This window comes from Pteropus alecto, unplaced genomic scaffold (genome assembly GCF_000325575.1).
Source record: "Pteropus alecto unplaced genomic scaffold, ASM32557v1 scaffold14, whole genome shotgun sequence".
In the NCBI taxonomy this organism is placed as follows: domain Eukaryota; kingdom Metazoa; phylum Chordata; class Mammalia; order Chiroptera; family Pteropodidae; genus Pteropus; species Pteropus alecto.
The window spans coordinates 8,758,829-8,773,771 of record NW_006436810.1 but is presented as its reverse complement, the minus strand read 5'-3'; the positions used below and the strand labels follow the sequence as shown (position 1 = coordinate 8,773,771).

General features: G+C 42.0%; 1 protein-coding gene across 2 annotated transcripts in view; it reads left to right on the top strand.

The window, feature by feature from the left end:
* The window catches only part of RNF152 (ring finger protein 152), a 68,934-nt gene that overhangs the window by 45,832 nt on the left and 8,159 nt on the right, over window positions 1–14,943 (top strand). The window lies entirely within an intron of this gene.

The following is a 14,943-nucleotide window of genomic DNA, read 5'->3' as shown; positions in this document are numbered from 1 at the left end:
TATACTGAATGCCAGTCATTGCCTAGGTATTGAGAAAAGAATGCAAGCCGATCAGCTGCTGTCCTGAGGGTCTTCATTCTAGTTGGGGAGTTGCGGGTCAACAGGAGTCCACTGAACCCCTCAGATGGCCAAACACAGAGTGTGTGTGTAGGCTCCTGCCCTTAAGAACTCACTTTCCAATGAGGGAGTCACAGGTGAGCAGAATGTGATTGTTACAGGAAGGGGTCCTCGGAGAGTGTGGTAGTGTGGTCTCACCCAGCTAGGGCCCTAAGGGAAGACTTCTTGGAATTGGTGATGGACATTTGGGCTGAATTTTTCCAGGCCCAAAAAGGGAGGGATAGCTTTCCAAGGTAAGAGAAAGATTTGTGTGCAAAGACTTTGAAGCAAGAGAGGCACGTTGTGTTGCTTTTAGAGACGTTGAAATGGCTCAGAGTGGCTGGGCGTGAGACTCAAGCCAGGGCATGACAAAAAAGATTGGACAAGTAACCAAAGGCCACGTTATTTGTTCCAGTGCCTGCACAGTAGGTGCTCAGTAAATCACTGGATGGGTGATTGCATGAATGATGACTTGCTGATTTGTAGAATAGAGCGGTTTTGCAGTGGCGTTTTGCTAGCCACACTCAAAATAGAAGGAGTTGATGTTCTCAGTGTATTTCATCTTTTATCTTATAGATGAAACTGAATTTTTTTTTAATGCAAATGGCAATCTGATTATGAAAGGGGCCATAACTGAGAAGGGTCATCTGGGTGATGTATTGCCTCGTTCTAGATTGGTGGACAGAAATAAAAATCCCTTCAAATTGTTGTCACACTGTTTCTTTCTCTTTATCTGCTTATTATAATCCAGTTTCAGGGATAGATGGCATTTTAAAAATGCACAGTCCCTTTGGCCCTTAAAGCCCTGTTAGGAGTGTTTCCCTTTAGCTAAAGGAAAAACAAACAGACCAGATAACAGACAGCCCTTTGTTCAGTGATGTTAGCTCTAGAATCACTTCCTCAGGAAATGGTGTTTGTGCGAGAGTCGGTGGTTCTGTGGTCTCACTGACGTTCCATTAGGAGCTGCAGCGATTAAGCGGTCCTTCGATCCTTTGAAGGACGGGGGTTCCTGATGGAAACTGGAACTGAGTCTGCAGCTGGAGCAGAGGGGCACTGGGAATCACCTTCGATTTGAATTTCTTTGAGGCTTTGCAACCTCTTCTCTCAAAAGTAGGTTAAATTTGACCTTGTTTTAAGTTACTCAATAACCGAGAGCATTAGAGAATTATTTTCTGAAATAGACTGCTGTCTCAATAAACCAATTACATCTGATTCCTGTGACCTACATCAGTTAATGCTTTGTGAGAAATCTATTTCTATTTAAATCTGTATTTGTTGTTCTACTCCTGTTATTGCTATGTCTCTATGAAAAGTGCTAGAATACGCATAAGGCAAGGAGACAGCTATTTTCTCTGGCAGTAAATGTCTGTAGATTTTAGTAGAAACAGAGTCAGGGATGGCTAGCAGCTCACTGCTGTCGCTTCATCAACATAATGACTTGGGATATACTTCACCATTTCTTCTGCTTTGATAAAAATTTGAATTAAGCAGATTTGCATGGATTTACTGTGTTATTTTTGAGACTCACAAAATGAAAATACACTGACAAAAGCTCAGCAGTGGCAGCTTGTAAATTTCTATTTGGTGGTTGAAAACACATTCTTCATATCGGGCAGGACCTTGTACAGGTGGGCTTAATGTTGGGGTGGTTTCTAAAATCCTATTAGTTTTATCAGCTGGCTTGAAAGGCTCTGTTTTAATTTATTTTCTACTTAACAAAATGCATGCTTGTTAAATCAGACTGTTTTTAATTGAAAGGTAGAATTTGGGTAATTTAGAAAATATTCGTGTTTTTAGACACATTTGGTGACTATTCAAAGAAAGGTAAGTTATTGAGGATTTTTTAGCAAGTGAAATGAAAGCTGAAGCTCAAGTTATTGGCAGGTTAAACAGGCTTACTTTAACCTGGGGGTAGTAGGTACGTGGCTATTTGGGGATATTTTTGCCTTACTGAATTAGGATACCAGTTTTTACCAAATAAGATATCAATTATTTTCTTTAAGTAAAACTACTAGTTTAGGAGAAATAAACATTCAATACTATAAAGATAGATATTTTAATGTTTTAAGTAGTTTTATTTTAGTTAAGTAGTATGTATATACATGTGTACTTGACACAAAAACTAAATATCCATATATTATAAATAACAATACAGACTTTTCTTCTTGTTCAAATCCAAAATGCTTTAGAATGACTTTACCCCAACCAATCATAATAATAATAATAATGATAACAACAACAACCTTTTACATTGGTAGAAATTACTATTAAGCGTTGACCATTACTGATTAATTCTGATATTTAGGTGACTCTAAATTGTTTAAAAATATGACTTAAGTATTTTACTTCCCCTAAAATTGAATATAGTTGATGTTATGAAGAATAATTGAAATAACTTTGTAACAAAACCAGTTTAAGAATTAGGAATTGTCTGTCTTGTAGTTTCTATAAAAAAAAAAAGAATTGGATTTTATGTTGCCGATATATAAAAATATACTTACAGATTATGACACATATATCCCCCACACTACTATATTTAGAATATGTATTCATATTCTAAAAAGGTTATATAATTTAATAAAGTGTTTTGGAAATAAATTGCTTTTTATTTGATAATGAGACCTTTCAGTTTTAACATTTAACAAGAAAATTTATTTTATAGAAGTCATTTACATGTAAAGTTCTTTAATAAAATGAATCATTGCTTTCTACCTGGCATAAAAATTGTGGTTTTACAGTGTTCTTGCTTCAAGGGAAATCGCCGGGAGTAGGGGGCGAGCATTGTGTCCTAAATTGCTTAATTTTTTCCTCTTGAAGCTTAATTATTGTGCATAGTCTTGGATATAAAAATTTGGATAATCCATAACCTCACCTTTCAGTTTTGGGCTCCTTAGAAAGCTGAATATTCTTATTATCATGATAAAAAGAGCGTGAGTGGCAGGCACGCACTTTTTATCTGGGTGTTATTGAGTAAATGAGTGCCCATTATGAACCACCTGCCATGGTCAGCGAACTTAATTGCTCTGTAAAGATGTGTCCGTTTAAAGATGAGGGAGCTCAAACTGAATAAGTGACAAAGGGGGAGATGGCGAATCCAGCATTTCTCTACATTGATTCTATAATCACAGCCCAACATTGAGAGAGAAAGAAATTTACAAGGCAAGAAATGGCTGTGGGCCTTGACAGTCATTATTTGACTGTGTGATGACCTCATAAACAGCTCTAGCATGGTACCACAGAATCTCTTAACAAGTATTGTACGGTAGCTTTTCAGAGATGAGAAGAATTTGAACACTTAAGGTTTAATCTCTATAAACTTAAACATTTGTGTTTCAGTCTCTTCCCCTCCCATTGTTTACTAGAAGGCTTATGAATGAAAATACCTGTTCTTTTATTGTCCCATAATTGATTGATGAAATGTAACTTCCTATTAATAAAAAGTATGTGGTAAAGCTAGTTTCCCAATATTTATCTACATGTGACATAGAAGTCAAGACTTCAGTAGATAGAAAATTTCAAGATTCAGAGTGTTTCATCTCCATAACCTTCAGACCCCTTGCTACATTTCATCAGAGCAGCACGTCTTAAAAATGCTGCCTGCATCCAGTTTCCTGAACCGGGAACCTGGGACCTTCCCCTCAGTCCTCCATTGCTCTCCCCACTGCCTCCATTCCAGCCTTGCCCGTCTCTCCCTTTCAGCTGAAACCCTGCCAATTGATTCTTCGCTCTGCCTGAACTTAAAAAAAAAATTATGCACGATGGAATATTACTTAAGTATAAAAAGGGGGTGAAATTGTGTTACATGGTTCAATATGGATGAACTTTGAAAACATGCTTAGTGAAATGGGCCAGACACAAAAGGACAAGTATTATATGATTCCACTTACATGAGGTACTTAGAATAGGCAAATTCAGAGCGACGGAAAAGCAGAAGGGAGGTTACCCGGGGCTGTGGGAGGAGGAAAACTGGGCGTTACTGTTTAACGGGTATAGGGTTTCTGTTGGGATGATGAAAAAGTTCTGGAAATAGTGGCAACAGTTACATTATAAATGCACTTAATGCCACTGAATTGTAACCTTTCAGATGGTTAAAATGGCAAAAAATAATGATAATGTAGTTATGATTGACAGGCCCCTACTGCTTACAGGATAAAGTCTAAACTGTGCTTAATAGGAAGAGGCAGGGGCTGCTCTTCCAGCCCCTGGTTTCCCACCTCTTCCCACGAGGTAAGAATGGCTGCTCCCACTCTGGGGGACTCTCTCCCGGGGCCTCGGCCTTGCTCAGTACCCCTGGCTGAGAATTGGAAGGAGGGGGAAGGGCCCTGCTTTGGCTTGCGTTCTCGTCCCATCTCCCCTCCTCCCCATCACCCTGCTCCTCACTCCCAGGCCTATTCACCCTCCTTGGGGGCCAGATTTTGCTCTCTGCCCCTGCTGCCTCCTAGTGACGTGGCCTTTCCCAGCCTGAAGAACACCTGCTTTCTTCATCAGGATCAGAATGTGGAGGAGGAGGAAGTGGGGCCCCGCTGTTTCCTCCTGTTTCGCTTCAGAACAGTGTAGCCCGGCTATGTTGTAACCTCCACATGCTTCTCCACCTGTTTCCCCACTGGGCTGGGCACGTGGAGGGAGGGCTGTGCTTCACGGCTCCATTAGTTAGTCCTGCTCCAACTCCACCGCCCGGCGTGGCAGACTGGCCTTCTCCTCCCTGTCTCGGCAGATGGTGATTGTGCCAAGAAGAGACAACTGGGTGCCAGGTAGTGTTCCAAGTGCTTTAGAGGTATTAATGCATTTGACTCTGAGCAACCTGTGACGGAGGTGCTGTTACCGTCCCCTGTCACAGAGCTATTTGAGTCACTTGCTGGAGGCCACAGCTCTGGTCCCTGCTCCTAACTACACTTGTTTTGCCTCCTCCAGGCCTCTGTGCCTTTGCATATTCTGCATCCTCATCCTTGAAATTAAAATGCTGCCTTTTCCTGACAAGTCTTTCCTGGTGTCTCCAGACAGACACAGGTGCTCTTCTATTTCTTACCTGATCCCCACCTTAAGCCCAGATTACATACTGTGCTTTGGTTGTTAACATGGCTGTCTTTGCAGGGGAGGGCCCCATCTTTTCTGTTTAGATTCCCCCAAACCTAGAATAGTGCCTCATACTCAGTATGTATTTGAATCAATGCGTTCGTGGTAGTATTTGTTACCCTAGCATTTTCTCTGGGAACTATGAAGGTGAAATTGAATGAATACCTTTTTTCAAAAAACACGGTCCTAGGTCATCTGACAGTACACTCAGAATATTGCCATGTTCCCCTAAACCCAAACCCATAGGTAGGGCTTTACACAAACAAATTCAGAGATAGAAAGCAGAATAGTGGCTGCCAGAGGGGACAGGGGTGGGGGTGGGAAGGATAGACTGGACGAGGCACAAAGGGACGTTTTGGGTGATGAGAATAGCTCGATTGCTGTGGTGGTTACACAGCTGTGTACCTTTGTCAAAACTTGTTGAACTGCACATTTAAAATGTGCTTTTTGTTGTTGGTAAATTTTATCTCAAAGTTGACTTAAATAGAAGAAAGCAAGAAGAGAAGTCTTTGGAATTTATTGTTCGACTAGGAAAGACGGATTGACAACAGGTGGCATTTGGTTGCACCGCTGTTCAACATCGAGTTGGGGGGTTCGAGCTTTTGTTCTTTCTACTTACCTTGCCTAAATGGAAAATCAACCCTCATTGAGTTACTGCAGCTGGAAGGAAGAGAAAGCGGAAGTAATGAGCAGACTGACAGCTGACTCCCAGTGGCGCTTAATTTTAGTACTGATGCCTTTAGGACATCTTTTCGACTTCAGTCTGAGGCTGAACTGCAGGGAATCATGGGTATCGAGGGGAGGTGCGGGGAGCACTCCACTCAAAGAGAATGATCTTATGAATGGCTTTTGAATGAATGTATTTAAAGAAATATCTGTATAACCCACCAGGTTTTTGACGTACCATCCTTCGCAAGTGTTTAATATAGAATGTTCTCCGGGTAATTTTAAGAAATCTTAAGAAAAAAAAGTACATATTCTGAAACACTCTGAAGGAATGCCCCTTCTGTAGGGGGAATTTACCCAATGTTCCTTCTGGGTAAAGGTGAGCCACTGGAAGGTGCTGCTGTGTAGAGCTGAGATCTGGCCAGATGTGAATTTCTTCAGCTGCTTTGTGGCTTACTGTAACTACACAGATGGACACAGGAACTGCATGCGTGATCACCATGTCTGTGCGGTTTCATCGAATGAAGGGCTGCCTTTAATCTGGAGCTGTCACAGTGAATTCTGGAGTCATTTGAAGTAATGGATCCATATTTCTAAGTCTGAAGAAAGTTCGGACCTCTATCTGTATGTTCTCACTAATGGTCTTGATACTTGTCGTTGGCGGGACAGGCACATGGTTGTCATTGTTGGCGTTCTTTGCTCAACTGTCTTTCCTCTAGTTGTCTGACTACAGTCATTTACAAAGACGTCGCATCTGTGAAGCTGGTATTCATTCCCTCATTCTCTCCCCCAAACAACCATGAAAATAGTTTGCATTCTGTCGCCTGACAGGAAACTCAGGGGAGATAATGAATGTTAGGGTAGTATGCTAATTTGAGGATAGGTGTCTCCAGAGTAATATTTGAATTTAGGAGATTAAGAGCAGGGCTGATGAGAAATGATATAGATCTTAGGTCAGCAAATGATGGCCTATTGGCCAAATCTGGCTGCGGCCTGTTTTTGTAAATGCAGTTTATTGGAACATACCCTCGCCTAGGCGATCCTTAAAATAGTATCTATTGTCTATGACTGTTTTCACATTTTGACGGCAGAATTGAGTATTCGTGAAAGAGCCTGTGTGACCCGCAAAGCCTAAAAGCCTAAAATACTTATTACCTGCCTCTTTACAGAAGAGGCTGTGGGTCCCTGGTGTTGACTAAATATAACAGGAAAACATTTAGAAACAAATCGCCTTAATGTTTCTGTTTGTGCTGAAATTTGAGATTGGGGAAAAAAATAGGAGTGGGGACTGCACATGCGTGGTCCACGTTACGAAAATGCACATGTTCACATCAGAGGTTTGTTTGGGGCCTTCAGAGACCCGTGTGCCCTGCACGTGACGGACGGGGCAATGCGGGTCACAGCAGAGAGAGGCCACTGCTGCCCAGGGAACTTGCCCACCGGGACGGTCACAGTCTCAGGCCTTAATGCACAACTGCAGGCCCCCAGACCCTTCCCACAACAGCGACTTATATGCATCTCTGTCATCTTTAGGCCACCTTGAGATACCACTCTAACCTGTGTCTCTTGAGGTTTAGAGCCCACCTTGCTGCCTGGGATGGTGTCCGCTTGGGTCAGATGTGATGCTTAATCAAAAAAAATAAAATAAATTTCGTTGTCTTTTCTTCTGACTTTTGTTGCTCTCCAGTGTCTCTGGAGTGGGAAGAACAGCGGACCAGCCTGTGGGCTCTTCGGGCTCCAGTGCCCTTTCCAGCGCTAACAAGCAATGATAGTTCTTTGCTCAGTGGTTCTCAGTCCTGTGCATAGTCAGTTGAAGATACATCATCACTGGAAGAGTCTACTCTCGGTGCTCGGCCCCGCCTTCCTCCTTTTCCAGTGGTTCTCTGTACACGGGTCTTCCTTTGAGTTGCATACCCAGGCTCCTCGAGGTCGGAGACTTGTTTGCCTTGGTGTCCCCAGGGCCTTGCCCAATGCTCAGCACACGGTGGAGTCCCAGTCCATGTTTTCCTCCCGCTACATAGTTTTCCTTCATAGATGTCCAACCATCGGGAAGACTTAGGATTTATGTTTGTTTCCCATTTCTTTGGCTTTACTTACGTGGCGTGTCAGGTCCTTCATCTCTACTCAGAATTCTGGGTGTTGGGGTCATTGATCATTTTCCCTTTGCTCTTCCTGTCTGTCTCATGATATCTTTCTCTCCAGGGAGCCTGGGGATTTCCTGATGGTCTTTTGTATTATCTCTTCTCTTTTGTGACTGTCCACAAGTTTTCTTCACCGTCAAGGGTGATCAGAGCAAAGGAGGGTGAAGCAGTGGGTCTGATTACGGCCAGCGTTAACCTTGGCCTCCGTACAAGCCGGACAGCCCCGCAGGCTTCTTTTCAAAGACAAGTTGGGACCACCGTCACCCTGTAGCAAGTCCAGGTAACAGGGATAGCTTACTTGATCTGAGAAGGTTATTGACTGGACGTAAAATAGTTATTCTTTTGATTGTTACTACAAAGTGGTGGCAGTTTCTGGTATGTTATTAGCTCTAGTTAGACTCATTAAACCAAACCAAAGGCATAAGGAAGAAGCTTCTAGTGCAAATTGCCTCCCATTTATTTAGATCCCCACTATCTCATGTAAATGTGCATTCTTATGAGATCATTAATAGATAATATTTTTAAAATGTCAGGTATAACAAGCATAGAACAAAGAGCCTGACAGCTCTGTCTTGCTGTCAGAAACCCAGGAGTGTGTTTAGCAATTACTTAGGTCACAGAATTATTTTTACCAGAAGGTAACACTGGGCGATCATTTAGTCCAGTGTCCTTGCAGGTGAGGACACTGCGGTTCATGGAGAGGTGATTTGCTTAAAGTAACCCTTAACCCGTTTGCTTAAGGGTAGAATTAGAGCTAAAAACCTTGCCTCCTGACCCCTAATAGCAGCTGATAGATATTAAAGCAAACAAACCAACAAAAACCAGTTGTTATCATCACTGAAATTTGGTCTGAAATTTGGCTTTAATTCTTTAAAGTGTCTTGATTCCAATATACTGTGATTTTAAATATGCATCACTATACTGGGGGGTGGGTCAAATTCATTTATCTTTTTCCCTAACTCAACTCAAGTGAAATGTTCTTGTGTAAATGAGATGCTCTGGAGACCATGGTTCAGGTTCAGCTGCTTCGTTGTGCTTTTTGCAGCAAGAGCATTGGCGCGTGCAGACAGGGACGGCACCTACACTGTGGTCAGGTCCATCGGGCCCATGGTTGTCCCAGTGGGCAGTGCTGGCAGGGACTGACTTTGGCATTCTGGCTGATGTGCTGCCCTCTGCCCATTTAACCATTGATCTCTCTGTCCCGCCCTGCTTGCCTTAGTTACCAGGGCCAGTCTGCCTCTAGCACTGTCACCATCCCCTGCCCACCCCTTTGGTCATCCAAGACTTTCAAGTGACAGTTTTCACTTTCCAGATTCTTTGCATCGCCAAATGCAGCAAATCAAGATGCTTATAGGAAGAAACAGTGCAAATATTAGAGGTTGGGCCAATGGAATTCTCTTTTGAGATTATCAGTGTCCTGGAATCCACTGCCTTCTCCATTAAAACAAAGACAGTGGTTACACCAATTGGACTCTACATGTATTAGGCAATTGTGTCCTGAAAGACTTGCTTTCTGCTACCAGAGGACCAAAAGTTGGTGACATCTGTCACCGCCAGACCATTCCTATTCTTGCCACTAATTGAAGTGTTTGCTAAGATCCAATAGAAGTGGTGTTGCCAGCAGAAATACCAAATTAAATGGAATTGTAATTATTTTGTTTAATCCCATTTCAAATATTTACATCTTCTCAAAGAATTAAGTGTCTTGTTTCAGAAAGACATGCTATTTCAACACAATAAGAAAATCAGGACAGTGGCTAATTTAATCTCTGACTTTTAGATTTTTCTCAGCACGGCCATTGAATTTAAGGTCCTCATGTAGACCATCAAATGGAATAATTCGGGGTCAGCCAGATGTAATCAATATCAGTTCTTGCAACAGACTCCATAGTTAATGCCACTGTCACAAATCTAAATCAGGATGTATGAAGGGTCTTAAGAGTATAGGAGTGAAAGAGTTTAAAAATAAAACTCTCTGGATTATTTATTTCATTGTTGTTGTTGTTGTTGTTGTTTTTCTAAAAGCAACTGGGGTTATAAAAATTCAGTGTTGGAGACCTGTGCGATTTTTACCACCCACTGAAGTCATGAGAGTACTTTATCACACTCACGTCTTTTATAAAGATGCTAAAAATTATATACTTTAAAAAGAAGAAATTTTATGAAAATATATCAGTGTTATAAAGTACCAGATATCTACTGCCCCCCAAACAGCAGCAGCAAGACACATACCCCTTTGGCTTTTCACAGATTTTCCCCCAAATCCTATCTCTTCCATATACATAAATCTCAATCTATTTTTTAGAGTATTTTAAAACCAAGTCATGCATTAGTGCCAGGTTCAGTGATTATTCAAGGCCTTTTATCTGCGCATATCATACAATTGATACTATATGTGAAAATAAGTACCACTTTATGAAGGAGTGTTTGAGCATATAAATTCTATCCTATAAGCCATACTTATAGGAATGCCCTCCCTTAGCCACCACTATTCCTTTTTGTGGTCTGTCTTTCTCTTTGATTTTTACTTTAGATTCTTTCAAAATCGTAGTGACATTTAAAAATTGTTCCAGTATGTTTTAGTGTATGCTTGTTCTTATGCATTCTAGCAAGGCGCTCTTTCCTTTGAAATTTAATGAGCATTTTATTTGAACATCGCATCTTGCCAAACACAGGTTTTCTGAAGCCATCACCAGTGTGTGTGCTTGCGCCTCCGACCAGGAACGGTGACTTTCTTTTCTAGCAAATGTCAGCCGTGTTTCCATCCGCTTCTGTAGCTGACTCGTGTATGATGAAAGGGAGAAAGAATGATCCCTCATTAGCTTTGGTCCATAGCCTCATAAATTTTCTCCTCTTTACCTAACTAATCATCATCATTACTAGTTATGCTCCAGAAAGTAAACTGAAATGCAATCCAGGCTGGCTTAATGAAGAGCAAATCGGTGTATAAATCAGAGAGGCTTCTGTCAAAGGGGCCTGAGTGTCTGAGCACGGAAAATAGGAACTGTTGCATCATTCTGCTTTTTGTGTTCAGCCTGCGTCGTAAGGCTAGAGCCTACTTGGATGGAGCTGGAAATTGAGTAGTCTAATCTAATTTTAAGGAAGCTCGACAGCAATTAACTGAGTATTCCTTGGAACATAAACTCATGAATAAAATTGCATGTTGGTTTTGTTGAAAAATGACAGTGTGGCAGGTCTTGGGGGAGGGCCAAGGAGAACACTTGCATTCTTTCCAAGCTGTTCGAAATGGCAGTTCTTTGAGAGCTGGGAAGTGCCTGATCCGGGGGCAGATCACACACGGCATTGTAGGGAGAGTTAGGAGGAAGGAGAGAACTGACACCGCGTCCTTCACTACCAGGCAGTATGTGAACTTGAACTCACTTGACCTTCAGACACGACTGCATCATTAAATTGAAAAGGAGAGCAGCCTTGGCCAAGCGAGGATGCGGCCTCCAGGCAGCCGACCGACTTGCTCCAGTGCCCCAGCTGGCAGTCAGTGCCAGAGCAACGATTCACTTTAAGATTCTTTGGGGCCAAAACCTCTATTCTTCCTATTCTGCGAAGCTCCTTTCCACATTTTTTTTTCCTAAGGCAGGAAGGTAAATAGTATGGAAAGAAGGAAAGTTAAGAGATACATTGGCGTAATGAAATATTTTTTGTTCCCAGCTCCATTTGTGTTGGAGGTGTTTGTCCTGTGGGTGGCATTCGTAAGGAGCGCTCTCTCTAAATTCATAAAACTGCAGGAACCTCTGCTTATCGTGGGCACATCTCCCCAGTCTTGTCATTTCTGCCACCATAGCTCCAAGTGATCAATCCTTCCTGCCTAGAAACACACCCATCTCCCTGTGGTCTGTGCTATCATGGCCTGACCTCTGTCAATGGGCTTAAAAAGTAGGGATCGATGAGAGAATTTGCCAGTATTCACCAGCAAACCCCGTGTTTTCTTTCTTTCTTAAGAAAAAATAAATTCAGTACCTTAGGTATAAAATTGGAAGAATTGAACCCTCGTCGCTAACACCCTGAGATTTCTTTTCCCTTCCACATTCACCACTTCCCATACACGTTCCCATTTCTAAGCTGCCCACGCCTCCTTTCGCCTGGGCTGGAACGTAAACGCCCCCTAAGCGTCCCTCTGCTCCGCTTCGCCTGCCTCGGGCTGACGTCCCTTCTCTGTGGGTGCCGCCTCGTGCAGACTTTTCCCTGCGATTACAACCCCACGTTTTCAGCTTCTTTTTGTCTCTTTGACATCTTCCTGAATAACAGATTTCTTATACCTTCGAGCACCTCAAATGGAACATGGCCAGAATAGAACTCGTTGCCTTTCTCTTGGCGATCCCTGTCTGTCTGAAGGATAGCACCGTCCTCCCAAGACTTCTTCCCGCTCCCAGCGTCACGTGGCGCACGGCCAGAGCCCTCGACTTGCGTAAGACTTCTCCGCAGTCTGCGTCCCTTCGTGCTGATTGCTACTATTTACTTAAGCTACTCATCACTCTTGTCTAATATTATAATAGCGTCCCAGGGGACCTTTTGAATCTATCCTGAATATTACTGCCTGATGAATCGCTCTCACAATCCTCTTAAGCTTTCTGGTGAATCACTCTCATGCTCTTAACCTTTCTGGTGTTTTCCCATTGCCCGGTAGAACGTCCCACATCCCTGGCCTGGCACGCGAGGCTGTCCACGGTCTGTGGTCTCCGGCCCAGGGCCCGTGTCTGGCTGGGCTCATTCCTCCCCTCGCTGTAGGACCTGCTTTCCCTTGGCTGGGCCTGTGGGGAGGGTGTTTGCAGGGCCTGTGAGAACTTTGTTTCTTTAGAAAGCATCTGTGTCAAAAACCTACATGTAAGAGCTAAAACTATAAAACTCTTAGAGATGACATCTCTAGGTTCCTCTCGCATTACAAAAAAATCCTCTCAGCAGTGTCACAGCTGGAATAGAGAAATAATTCTGTAATTGCTCATGCTGATTTCTGACCCGAAAATAACCTGTCCTCTGATTTCACATGTCTGAATCCTCCCCATAATCCTGATTTGTCACTGAGCCGTCTCTGATTCCTCCACACATTCCTCCTGTAGGGCAAGTATCACTTTGTATTTTTATTATAACTAAGTCCTTCCAGCCTGAGAGTTTCTCATGGGTGGTGACAAGTTCTTAGTTTACAAGAGACAAAAAGAAATACCATGACACATGGTAGATATTCAGTGAGAATCTGAATGAATAAATGAACAGAAGAGACAATATATTTATTCATTCTCACCTAACTTTAAATTGCTTGAGTAGAATTTGGGTCTGATTCATATTTCTGTCCTATAGGAGTTAGCTTTGTGCACGATAGATACTCGATAGATACTTTTTATTTTCATTTTTTCAGCTTTATTGAGGTATAATTGACAAATAAAACTGTGAGATATTGGAAGTGTACACTGTGGTGGTTTGATAAATATATATACCTTGCGAGATGATACTCCCCATCTTGCTAATTAACACATCTGTCACCTCATATTTATCTTGTGTGTGTGTGTGTGTGTGTGTGTGAGAACATTTAAGATCTACTCTTAGCAAACAGTTATTCAATAGACAGTTCTTGAATTAATAGACAAATAGTTGGCTATGATACACGCTTTCTGAATGCTATAATACTATATTTTACTTTAAGTTTGTTTAGGGGCTCTTAAGTATGGCTAAAATATTTTAAAAATATGTTGCTCTTTTGATTGTCACGGTTAATGTTTATCAGTGATTTTTTTTTTTTTTTTACTTTAAATTTTTTCTACCTTCTTAGTTTTAACTTTAACAAATCGTGTATCATTGGGGAGGGGGTGCATTCTTGATTTTACAAAGGAAGTTAGAAAAAGAAGGTTTGCTTTTTAAGAAATATGTGAAGGAGGTTTTCTACACTATTATCTCCTGCCTCTGGGTATAGGTGGGCTTCTAGGACTGGCAATTATTTCTACAGTAGAGGTTGGGTAGTTCTCTGCAGAATCATCAGGGCTCCATCCAGAAACACATAATGTGGATGCTTTCAATAGGAAACACAGTTGGGCAGCCTTTATTGAAACACCCCTGGAGCACTAAGGGGTTCCTGAAACCCCAGTTAAGTTGAACTAAGTTACTCCGCCTCCTGTCGATCCGAGGAGGCTGACACTATTCCTTTGTTTTTCTTTATGGTGAGGGCTGCCTGCCAGTATTCTCCGCCCACCTTTCACTGTATACTACTTGATTAAGGTCAGTTAATTGATAGTCTTTGCTTGCCGTGTTACTTGGTGCAAGCCTAAATAGAAATGAAATTGAAAGAACTGCCTGAAAAATATTTATTTTCCTGTATGCCCTTGTGACCCGACTGCCTGAAGGTGCGTTGCTGCTGGTGGTTTTGCTATTGTTGTTGTTTTGTTTTTGTTTCTGTCTCTTTTAAATTTCAATTGGCAAGGATGCCCTTGGGTCAAATGATTTGGTGGGAAAGATAACAGATGCTGCGTGTGCATCTTTGGCGGCATCATTCTAATGACCTCTGAGGGAAGAACAGCCCTAACCCGCGTAAAATGAGTCAACTAGTTACCTGAAGTACCTAGATCATAAAGTTACCTATACCTGGCCATGAGTACTTACAGGAGGATAAGTAGAGTCAGGAAAAGAAGGTCAGAAGATCAAAGGAAAGAAATTTACTTTTAGAAAATGCTACAAACTTATTGGAAGCAAGAGAATCTCTCCGGTATTTTTAGAAGAATAAGCCAGGTCCACTGAAATGCATGAAACAGAAACAACAGACTTCCCCGTTATGAAATATGGGGGCCTTGTGTACCGCAACAGAGGTGTTCATTTCTTTAAAAATGAGCAAATTATTCGCCGTGACAGGCTGTCTGAGACAAGTCATTTACCTGCCATTGGACATTACAGGAATCCTACAGTCTCACAAGTGGGGAATTTTTATGCGTTTGACCCAGTGTCAATACTTTTGAATAGTGGCATAAAT